This window comes from Periplaneta americana, chromosome 3 (genome assembly GCF_040183065.1).
Source record: "Periplaneta americana isolate PAMFEO1 chromosome 3, P.americana_PAMFEO1_priV1, whole genome shotgun sequence".
NCBI lineage: Eukaryota > Metazoa > Arthropoda > Insecta > Blattodea > Blattidae > Periplaneta > Periplaneta americana.
Genome location: NC_091119.1, coordinates 175,750,946 through 175,760,347, shown reverse-complemented (window position 1 = coordinate 175,760,347; position 9,402 = coordinate 175,750,946). Strand labels below are relative to the sequence as shown.

The following is a 9,402-nucleotide window of genomic DNA, read 5'->3' as shown; positions in this document are numbered from 1 at the left end:
AAGAAGATGCAGAGAACAGAGACGAATGGCGATATATCGTGAAAGAGGCTAAAAACCACTTAGGTTTTGAAATGCCCTAAATTGATTGATTGAGTGATTGATTTATTTGTTTATTTAGGATTATATCAAACATAGATTTACAAAGGTATACAAGTGACATTTCCTTGCAAGATTTTAGAGTCACTAATGTGCTAATAAAATTTATAGATTCATCCTTGTTATCAGTTACAGTAGAGCCTTGTCAAAACGTACCCTCTATAAATTTATTTTTATTTTATTGGGTTATTTTATGACGCTGTATCAACATCTAGGTTATTTAGCGTCTGAATGTTATGCAGGTGATAATGCCGGTGAAATGAGTCCGGGGTCCAGCACCGAAAGTTACCCAGCATTTGCTCGTTTTGGGTTGAGGAAAAACCCCGGAAAAAACCTCAACCAGGTAACTTGCCCCGACCGGGATTCGAACCCGGGCCCCTGGTTTCGCAGCCAGACGCGCTGACCGTTACTCCACAGGTGTGGACCCCTCTATAAAACGGAAACCTGTACAAACGAAAAATAAATTTGGGAACGGAATGATTTCCTATGTAAACTAATATTTTAAAACGGAAAACTGCTTAACGCGAAAACGAAATCATTTTTGGGCACCATTTAGGTAAAAAAAAGAAAACTGACGAAAACGAATAATTTTAAGCGTAACTGTTGCTAAATTCTTCCAAACCATTTTTCATTTTGCGATAATACTGTACGAAGCATAACATAATTTTTTGTGTGGCTGTACATGCAATGATCTGGAAGACTTTCGCTATTCTTTGTCAGGCGTTGGTGGTGAAGCTTCTCTAACCATGTCACTATTCTGTGCTTATTATCAAGGATTCGGGCAGGTTACTGACCTCCTGTACCGTTACTTCTTCCAACCCTCTTGCATTTTCTTTCATTTATTTTTGCTTATAACTTTCGACTCAGTCATTTCCGGACCATGGTTTCTTATCTCAAATTGGTACATGTGCCCTTCGCCATCATCCCTGAAAGTTTGTAACACCACCTCGGAAACCTCTGTATAGGCCTACATAAAACATTTTTGTATCAACATAATTATTTGCATTCCTATATTTAACTACATTGTAAAATTTCCTTTCAGAACGAAAAGCTACATTTGTTCGGATCAAATTTCTGCACATTAAAGGGACAAAACTAAAATTCTTCCAATCGTTTATTATCATAATACACTGCTCTCTTAAACTGACTGAACGTTTTGGGAATTAAATCAATGGCTTTCCTAAATCAAGCTATGAAATTCATTCATTCGTTTCATTCATTTATTTTATTCCATAGATCTTACATGAGCAATGAAGCTTTAAGATGTGGAACAAGTCAGAATTTTACAGTGTTACAATTACAATTTTTACAAATTTTTACAGTTTTACAATTTAGTAATTTTCTACAATTTTTACAATTTTGTGCAATTTTTTACGATATTTTGGCGAGATGTAGTGAGATGATGTGAGGTCCGAGGATTCGCCAAAAAATTACCCGGCATTTGCCTTTTGGTTGGGGAAAACCTCGGAAAAACCCAACCAGGTAATCAAATCAAAGGGGTTGATGCCGAGGACTCGCCATAGACCATCCGGCTTCAGTCCCACGGCTGGGGAAAACCTCGGAAGAAACCGTATGCTTCATATAAAACAATTTTTATCATGAAAAGAAAGTAAAAACGAGAGAAATTGTATTGAACTTTTGTTTGAAATATCCCATATTATAACCTCTTGAAATTAATGACATTACTTACGGTTCACCCTGTATATTTCACTGTCCAAAATATAACTTTAACTAGTGGCTTGTGCAGCAAATGCTGCTGCAAACTAAGTTTGTTAGACGTTCAAATAAAAATTTTTTAGGTTTATTTTCAATGAAGAATACTTGTCTTTTTTATAGTTATTTGCTTCCATAATAATGAAACATACTCCCTCTGAATGGATTTTTTTAGGCCAAATACATTTTCTTGAACCTATCCAACTTCAGTTTTTCAGTTTCAACGCGAAAACGCAAGTATCAATGTCAGGACGATAGCAGTAGCTATTTCAGGTCATTGTGGATTGTAGGCAAAAGTTAAAAAAATGTCAGGTTTGCTAAGCTTTCGAACAATAGCATTTTCGTATAGCTCCTGCATGTAGAACTTGAAATGTAGAGCGTAAAATCATTTTATCCTACTAAGAGATCTTACTGAAATGATCTGGAGACTACAAAATTTTCTAGGCCTCTTATTTTATCAGTAAGTAATACTTTTTTTATCTTTCCTTAGGAACTGTAATTTTTACGCTCTGTCGAGCAAATACTGAAGACAATGACACATATCAATATCTATACTACATCGCCATTAAGTATATGAAAAAGACCCAACCCCACTGGGTTAATAAGTATAAAAATATTTGATTTTTATTAACAATATTATTATCTTACTTAAGTTTTGTAGTTATATATAGCAGCCACTCAGTAAATTATAGAAATGAAAATCTAAATTAAGATATTCTCTACATGTACTTACATAACTTCAAAACGTTTCACTTTCATGTCATGAATATAGCATCAATATTATGTACAATTAATGAAAAATAGACGCATCATGATATTAACTATAATAATATTTAATTTCTAATGGTAATAATGTCATCAAACCACCTCAAGTTTCGCAGATTTGAATATCCAATACACAGCTATACTCAGAAAATTATACACTGCAGAATCAGTTTTTAATAACAAATTGAATTAAGCTCTAAATATGTCCGCAATCCTGCAGGCCATGGCCTTCGTGTAATAGTCTATTGTTTATTGTAATGTGTGTTTTGTTCTGAAATTCAATCAAGTCGGCCGTGATTCAATAAAATTAGTTCTCAAAACTGACAACAGATGGGTTTTGGAAAATAGGAAAATTATGTAAGAAAATTGACATTTCACTGAAAACTACTATTTTTCCGAAAAACTTTGGATGTCAGGCATGAAAATGAGGGGTCACTCATTGAAATCCGTTGAGCCGTTTTCCCGTAATTTCCATTACCAGTTCAAATTATATATATAGATAGTGGATGAAAGAGTAATGGAACGGAGAAAAATTCTCTCCGGCGCCGGGATTTGAACCCGGGTTTTCAGCTCTTCGTGCTGACGCTTTATCCACTAAGCCACACCGGATTCCACCCCGGCGTCGGAAGATTCGTCTCAGTTTTAAGTTCCAACTCTTGAGTTCCCTCTAGTGGCCGCCCTCTGCACTACGTCATAGCTATCTATGAACCTAGGATCTAAGTCCACACATGTGCTGAGGTGCACTCGTAATGAGTGACTAGTTGGCCGGGATCCGACGGAATAAGCGTCGTCTTAAATCACGAAGTGATTTACGCATATCATATATATATTATTATAATGTACCAAAGTACATATGATATTTCCATGCAGATATTCTGCGTCATCATACGATGAAAGAGTAATGGAACGGAGAAAAATTGTCTCCGGTAGTGGATAAAGCGTCAGCACGTAGAGCTGAAAACCCGGGTTCAAATCCCGGCGCCGGAGAGAATTTTTCTCCGTTCCATTACTCTTTCAGAATATCTGCATGAAAATATCATATGTACTTCGGTACATTATAATAATATATATTTAATAGTGGAGTATTTACGTCAAAGTTTTCAGAATCAAGGTTCCACAGTCAACCATTTTATTTTTCTACGCTTATTTATGTAGTCTACAGGAAGCAAAAATATTTTTTTGAAAAATTGTTGAAGTTTAAGATTCCTTAGTACGACGACGAGTAAACGTAAAAATCTTCCCACCGAATTCGAGGCGATTGAAGCAGTGTAACACAGAAATCACTGTATCAGCAGGACAAAGATGTAGCATGAAAAGTGACTTGTTTACTAATATTTCCAAGTGCATACGAGAGCGAAGTGGCTTTCAAGGTCACGTATTTAGAATCATCATATTTTTATGCCTCCACTTGAACACAATTTTGTAAATTCCTAACGCGAGTGTAATAAGCAGCTTTGTACTTCCGTGCTCAGCCCCGGGGCAAAGGGGAACAGGAGTAAGAATGGCAGAGAATTTCGCAGCAGATGCGTGATCAGAATCTGAACAGGCTTTAAATCCTACCTGAGATTGAGGGCGCGTCTCTCTCCCCTGTCACATCTTTGCATCTGGCCCTAGGTCCGCAGTTTTGTAAAATCCCGTTTCTTGCACTCCAGGAAAAATCTGTGTGAAACAGAGACCACAAGACTTAATATCGCTTTCGTCAATACATATCAACATTATTTCAATCTGTAATTATGTATGGAATTATAGGTTGGGGTAGCTTATTTAAAACCAATTTGAATCCACTTTATTTATTACAGAAGAAAATAATTAAAATATGTCTTCAAAAAATCTATTGATTTTCCATCTCAGACATTGCACTAGGTTGAAGAAGAAGAAGAAGAAGAAAAAGAGGGGAACGTACTCACAAGGGAAGGATTTCGGCTCGAACAGGAATTTCGTATCCAAAATTTGTTTACAGGCCGATCTTTACATCTCTGTACAGCTCCTAAAAGCATTCGTTTGTGTAATGTGTGGTTTGTCTGTTAGAGCACTGTACAAGTTGAGGGGTGGGGAGAGCACTGCACAAGTTAAGGGGATGGGACACCTTACCCGTAAGCCTAGCCTGGCCTAGAAACTAGTGCGAGTGGTAAAATGTCTAAAGCCCATTTAAGAACATTTTTCTCCAACGTTCTGTCTGAAAATATTGCAGCTAATCAAAAGTGTACGTTGTTGTGTGAGTCATTGAATGCGCACAAGGACACAACCTTAATAAATGAATCATTCCAAGGCTAGGACATGGAATGTATGATCATTCCACTTAAAAAACTAAATATATCCAGCCTCTGAATATCTATTTCCTTAGAAAATACAAAATATATGCTCGGAGGATAACAGATTACATATGGACTCTTGCTCAGAATCCAAAACTTAACTTGGGAAATCGAGTGTTTATAATGAAAATGCACTCTGTTATTCATAACCAGTTGTCTGCTCCAGTATACCGCCCTATGCGTCATCTGTCAGCTGGTTACCTGAATTGTGAACAAGTCTCGGACTTCAAAAATGTAATTCAGGTAGCATTTGGTTTTTCAGCACTGGAGTGTGGTTCAGAAGATTGTTCAGGTGTTGCTTCTGTGTGTTATGCTTATTGCTCTGCTCCATGATGTTTCATACATTTTATAGAGAATCCTCATGTAGGCTACATTTTTAAAGAAGTGTATTGACCAATACCAACAAAACGGAGAGTTACACAAATGAATGATTTTACGGTCTTCATCACCATTGTGAAGTAAGTGTCTGTACAAATTTTTAACCGAAAATTCCTGTTCGAGCCGAAACTCTTCCCTTGTCAGTGTGTACATGTTCCGCATCTCTGATTTAGATCTTTAAGACAATAATTATAGGAAATATTACTAGTTTGTATTGCAAGATTAATATTTACATATGGAAGTGTAAAGATTAAGACTTAGATTGATGGGATGTGGCATCATCCTGGCATGTTGCAGGAAGGACATGAAAATCCCATGAAAAATCCAAGACTGAATAGCCGCTACTCTTTCTATCTATCTACCTACTCATTTATACAGTCGGTCATTTATTTATCTATTTATTCAGTCATTTATTCATTCATTTATTTAGTACAAATGAGTTCATCACATCAAACGTACTGACATAAATGAAAGATACTGTACGGCAGTGATCGCCAAAAGCTGTGTCGCGACACATGCCCCTGCCTCCACTCAAGCGTAACCATGACATCATATCCCCACCCTCTGTTTACAGCCTTCACTTCGATATAAGTAAAGACATTTATCAGCAGCGGACGTACGCATGTAATGTTACAAGTGTGTAGGATAATATGTTTCGATGTCTTATCGAAAACAGATAGTAAGTAAAAACTAAATTTTAAGGAGCATGGAAGGAAAAGTATTCATTTTGTGCAGATGGCAAAAATATGAGATACTAAATTTGTTCTAAAATGTTAAATTAAGTATAAAAGAACAATGTACGTTGTCATTATGTTTCTTGTTATGAAGACGACCACGCCCTTACCTGTAACTTGAATAATAAACGAACAATAAAAAGTAACGGCTTCTATGTCTTAATCGGGGTAAAATACATCGACTTTTTTCGACGTATATAGTGTAATTTGAATATTTCATTAATAAATAAACAATAAAAGGTATTGGCTTCTATGTTTTAATCGGTGTAAAACACTTCCACGTTTTTTTTTCTACGTATGAGTCTAATTTGAATATTTCATTAATAAATAAACAATAAAAAATATCGGCTTCTATGTCTTAATCAGTGTAAAATACTTCCACGGTTTTTTTTCTACGTATGAGTCTAATTTGAATATTTCATTAATAAATAAACAATAAAAAATATCGGCTTCTATGTCTTAATCAGTGTAAAATACTTCCACGTTTTTTCTACGTTTGAGTCTAATTTGAATATTTCATTAATAAATAAACAATAAAAAATATCGGCTTCTATGTCTTAATCAGTGTATAATACTTCCACGTTTTTTTCTACGTATGAGTCTAATTTGAATATTTCATTAATAAATAAACAATAAAAAATATCGGCTTCTATGTTTTAATCAGTGTAAAATACTTCCACGTTTTTTTTCTACGTTTGAGTCTAATATGAATATTTCATTAATAAATAAACAATAAAAAATATCGGCTTCTATGTCTTAATCAGTGTAAAATACTTCCACTTTTTTTCCTACGTTTGAGTCTAATTAGAATATTTCATTAATAAAGAAACAATAAAAAATATCGGCTTCTATGTCTTAATCAGTGTAAAATACTTCCACGTTTTTTTTCTACGTTTCAGTCTAATTTGAATATTTCATTAATAAATAAACAATAAAAAATATCGGCTTCTATGTCTTAATCAGTGTAAAATAATTCCACGTTTTTTTTTCTACGTATGAGTCTAATTTGAATATTTCATTAATAAATAAACAATAAAAAATATCGGCTTCTATGTCTTAATCAGTGTAAAATACTTCCACGTTTTTTTTCTACGTATGGGTCTAATTTTTAACATTTTATTAATAAATAAACAATAAAAAATATCGGCTTCTATGTCTTAATCAGTGTAAAATACTTCCACTTTTTTTTTCTACGTATGAGTCTAATTTGAATATTTCATTAATAAATAAACAATAAAAAATATCGGCTTCTATGTCTTAATCAGTGTAAAATACTTCCACTTTTTTTTTTCTACGTATGAGTCTAATTTGAATATTTCATTAATAAATAAACAATAAAAAATATCGGCTTCTCTGTCTTAATCAGTGTAAAATACTTCCACGTTTTTTTTTCTACGTATGAGTCTAATTTGAATATTCCATTAACAAATAAACAATAAAAAATATCGGCTTCTCTGTCTTAATCAGTGTAAAATACTTCCACGTTTTTTTTTCTACGTTTGAGTCTAATTTGAATATTTCAGCAATAAATAAACAATAAAAAATATCGGTTTCTATGTCTTAATCAGTGTAAAATACTTCCACGTTTTTTTTCTACGTATGAGTCTAATTTGAATATTTCATTAATAAATAAACAATAAAAAATATCGGCTTCTATGTCTTAATCAGGTTAAAATACTTGAACGTTTTTTTGAAGTACAGTATGTAGTGTAATTTACAACTTAGTCACCAGCCTGGTTCGTTTTTCTAATTTCAAATATCTGCTGACGTAAAGTACACGCTCTTTCTATGATAAATAAGAAAATAAATTTATTTTATTTTATTAATACAAAAATAATTAATAAGAGGATAAAAAATTAACATGGAAAAAAGGATGTATAGTTAATAAGTAGAAGAATATTATATTGCTTTCGTTTTTTGGTCACAGTCCGTCTCTTCACTGTTATTCACTGCATTACCTGAGGAGATACCCACTCCACCCCTCTCCCTGCGATAGTGATGTGCGGGTTGCATTTCTATTACGTCACAATTTCGTGATGTTTGGTAACCACTGGTGTCCGGCCTTATACACAAAAAAAGCAAATGAAAATAATTTATTTTTAATTATTCTCTAAATGCAGTATTTTTGCACAGGAATATTAAACTTTACAATTTTGTCTGCCAACCACGCACTTTAATGGATATTTTCTATTTTCTTACACGACTAAAGAACGAAAATGCCTTGAGAATCTGCAAAAAATGTTTCTAACTTAATTTCTCATCACTTCGTTACAATGCTGCTACTTACAATTCAGACACGCTTCAACGAATGCTCGTGTGCACGACTGAAAAATAAACACTCAGAACGACAGAGAGCCGGGGATTCCTGGAATTATTACCGCTAGTAACTGTCAAGGCTTTAATCGCGTCAGCGTCCGGCTCATCTCTGAAAATTAGTCCGCAGCCCCGTATCCATCTGAGTATTAGATCGAATTAAGTAGAGCCAGTTCCATAACAGCGTTACACGACAGCTTCGAGTTGCGCTCATGTACGCAATAAGCCCTTTTCACGCCCTTATGGACATCTAATTACGTGCAGCGATATCGAAGTTCGCCCACATCAAAAGAACATAACAGAGTGTCACACAAAGTGCAACCCACAACGCGTCTGTACCGCTCACTGCTCTTTAAATTTTCAGGAAACATTCAGTATGACGGTTCTACATCAACCTCCATGGATTAAGCACAATTTCGGTTCGATTCGGTCTCGTGGAGATTCAAATGCATCAGTACTAAAGATCAAAATGTTCTGGGAAATTTTAAATCGGAAAATTTTCCTCTCATCGAACAATTTTCGAAAAGGAATTTTCTATTGCTAGAGAGGGATTGGAATTGAACGGGTTACATCAGCTTCTTGTCACTGTGGATGACGTGAATATGTTAGGAGAAAATCCACAAACGATTAAGGAAAACGCGGAAATTTTATTTATTTATTTATTTACTTATTTATTTATTTATTTACTTATTTATTTATTTATTTATTTATTTATTTATTTATTTATTTATTTATTTATTTATTTATTATTTTGCTAATAATTGTAACATAAAATATAATATATACATAAAAACTTCAGCTCGCCCGTGAAAGAGTAGAACTCGTGCTCAGGGGCGGAAGCAAGTAAAGTGATAGATTTGGAAGTAAATCCCGAAAAGACAAAGTATATGATTATGTCTCGTGACCAGAATATTGTACGAAATGGAAACATAAAAATTGGAGATTTATCCCTCGATGAGGTGGAAAAATTATAATATCTTGGAGCAACAGTAACGAATATAAATGACACTCGGGAGGAAATTAAACGCAGAATAAATATGGGATATATCTGTTATTATTCGGCCGAGAAGCTTTTGTCATCTAGTCTGCTT

The 9,402-nt window shown here is 34.2% G+C and overlaps 1 non-coding gene across 1 annotated transcript; it reads right to left on the bottom strand.

The window, feature by feature from the left end:
• Positions 1–3,111: 3,111 nt before the first annotated feature.
• On the bottom strand, positions 3,112–3,183 carry TRNAF-GAA (transfer RNA phenylalanine (anticodon GAA)). The gene has a single exon. It is a non-coding gene; the product is annotated as a tRNA-Phe (tRNA).
• Between the last annotated feature and the right edge of the window lie 6,219 nt (positions 3,184–9,402).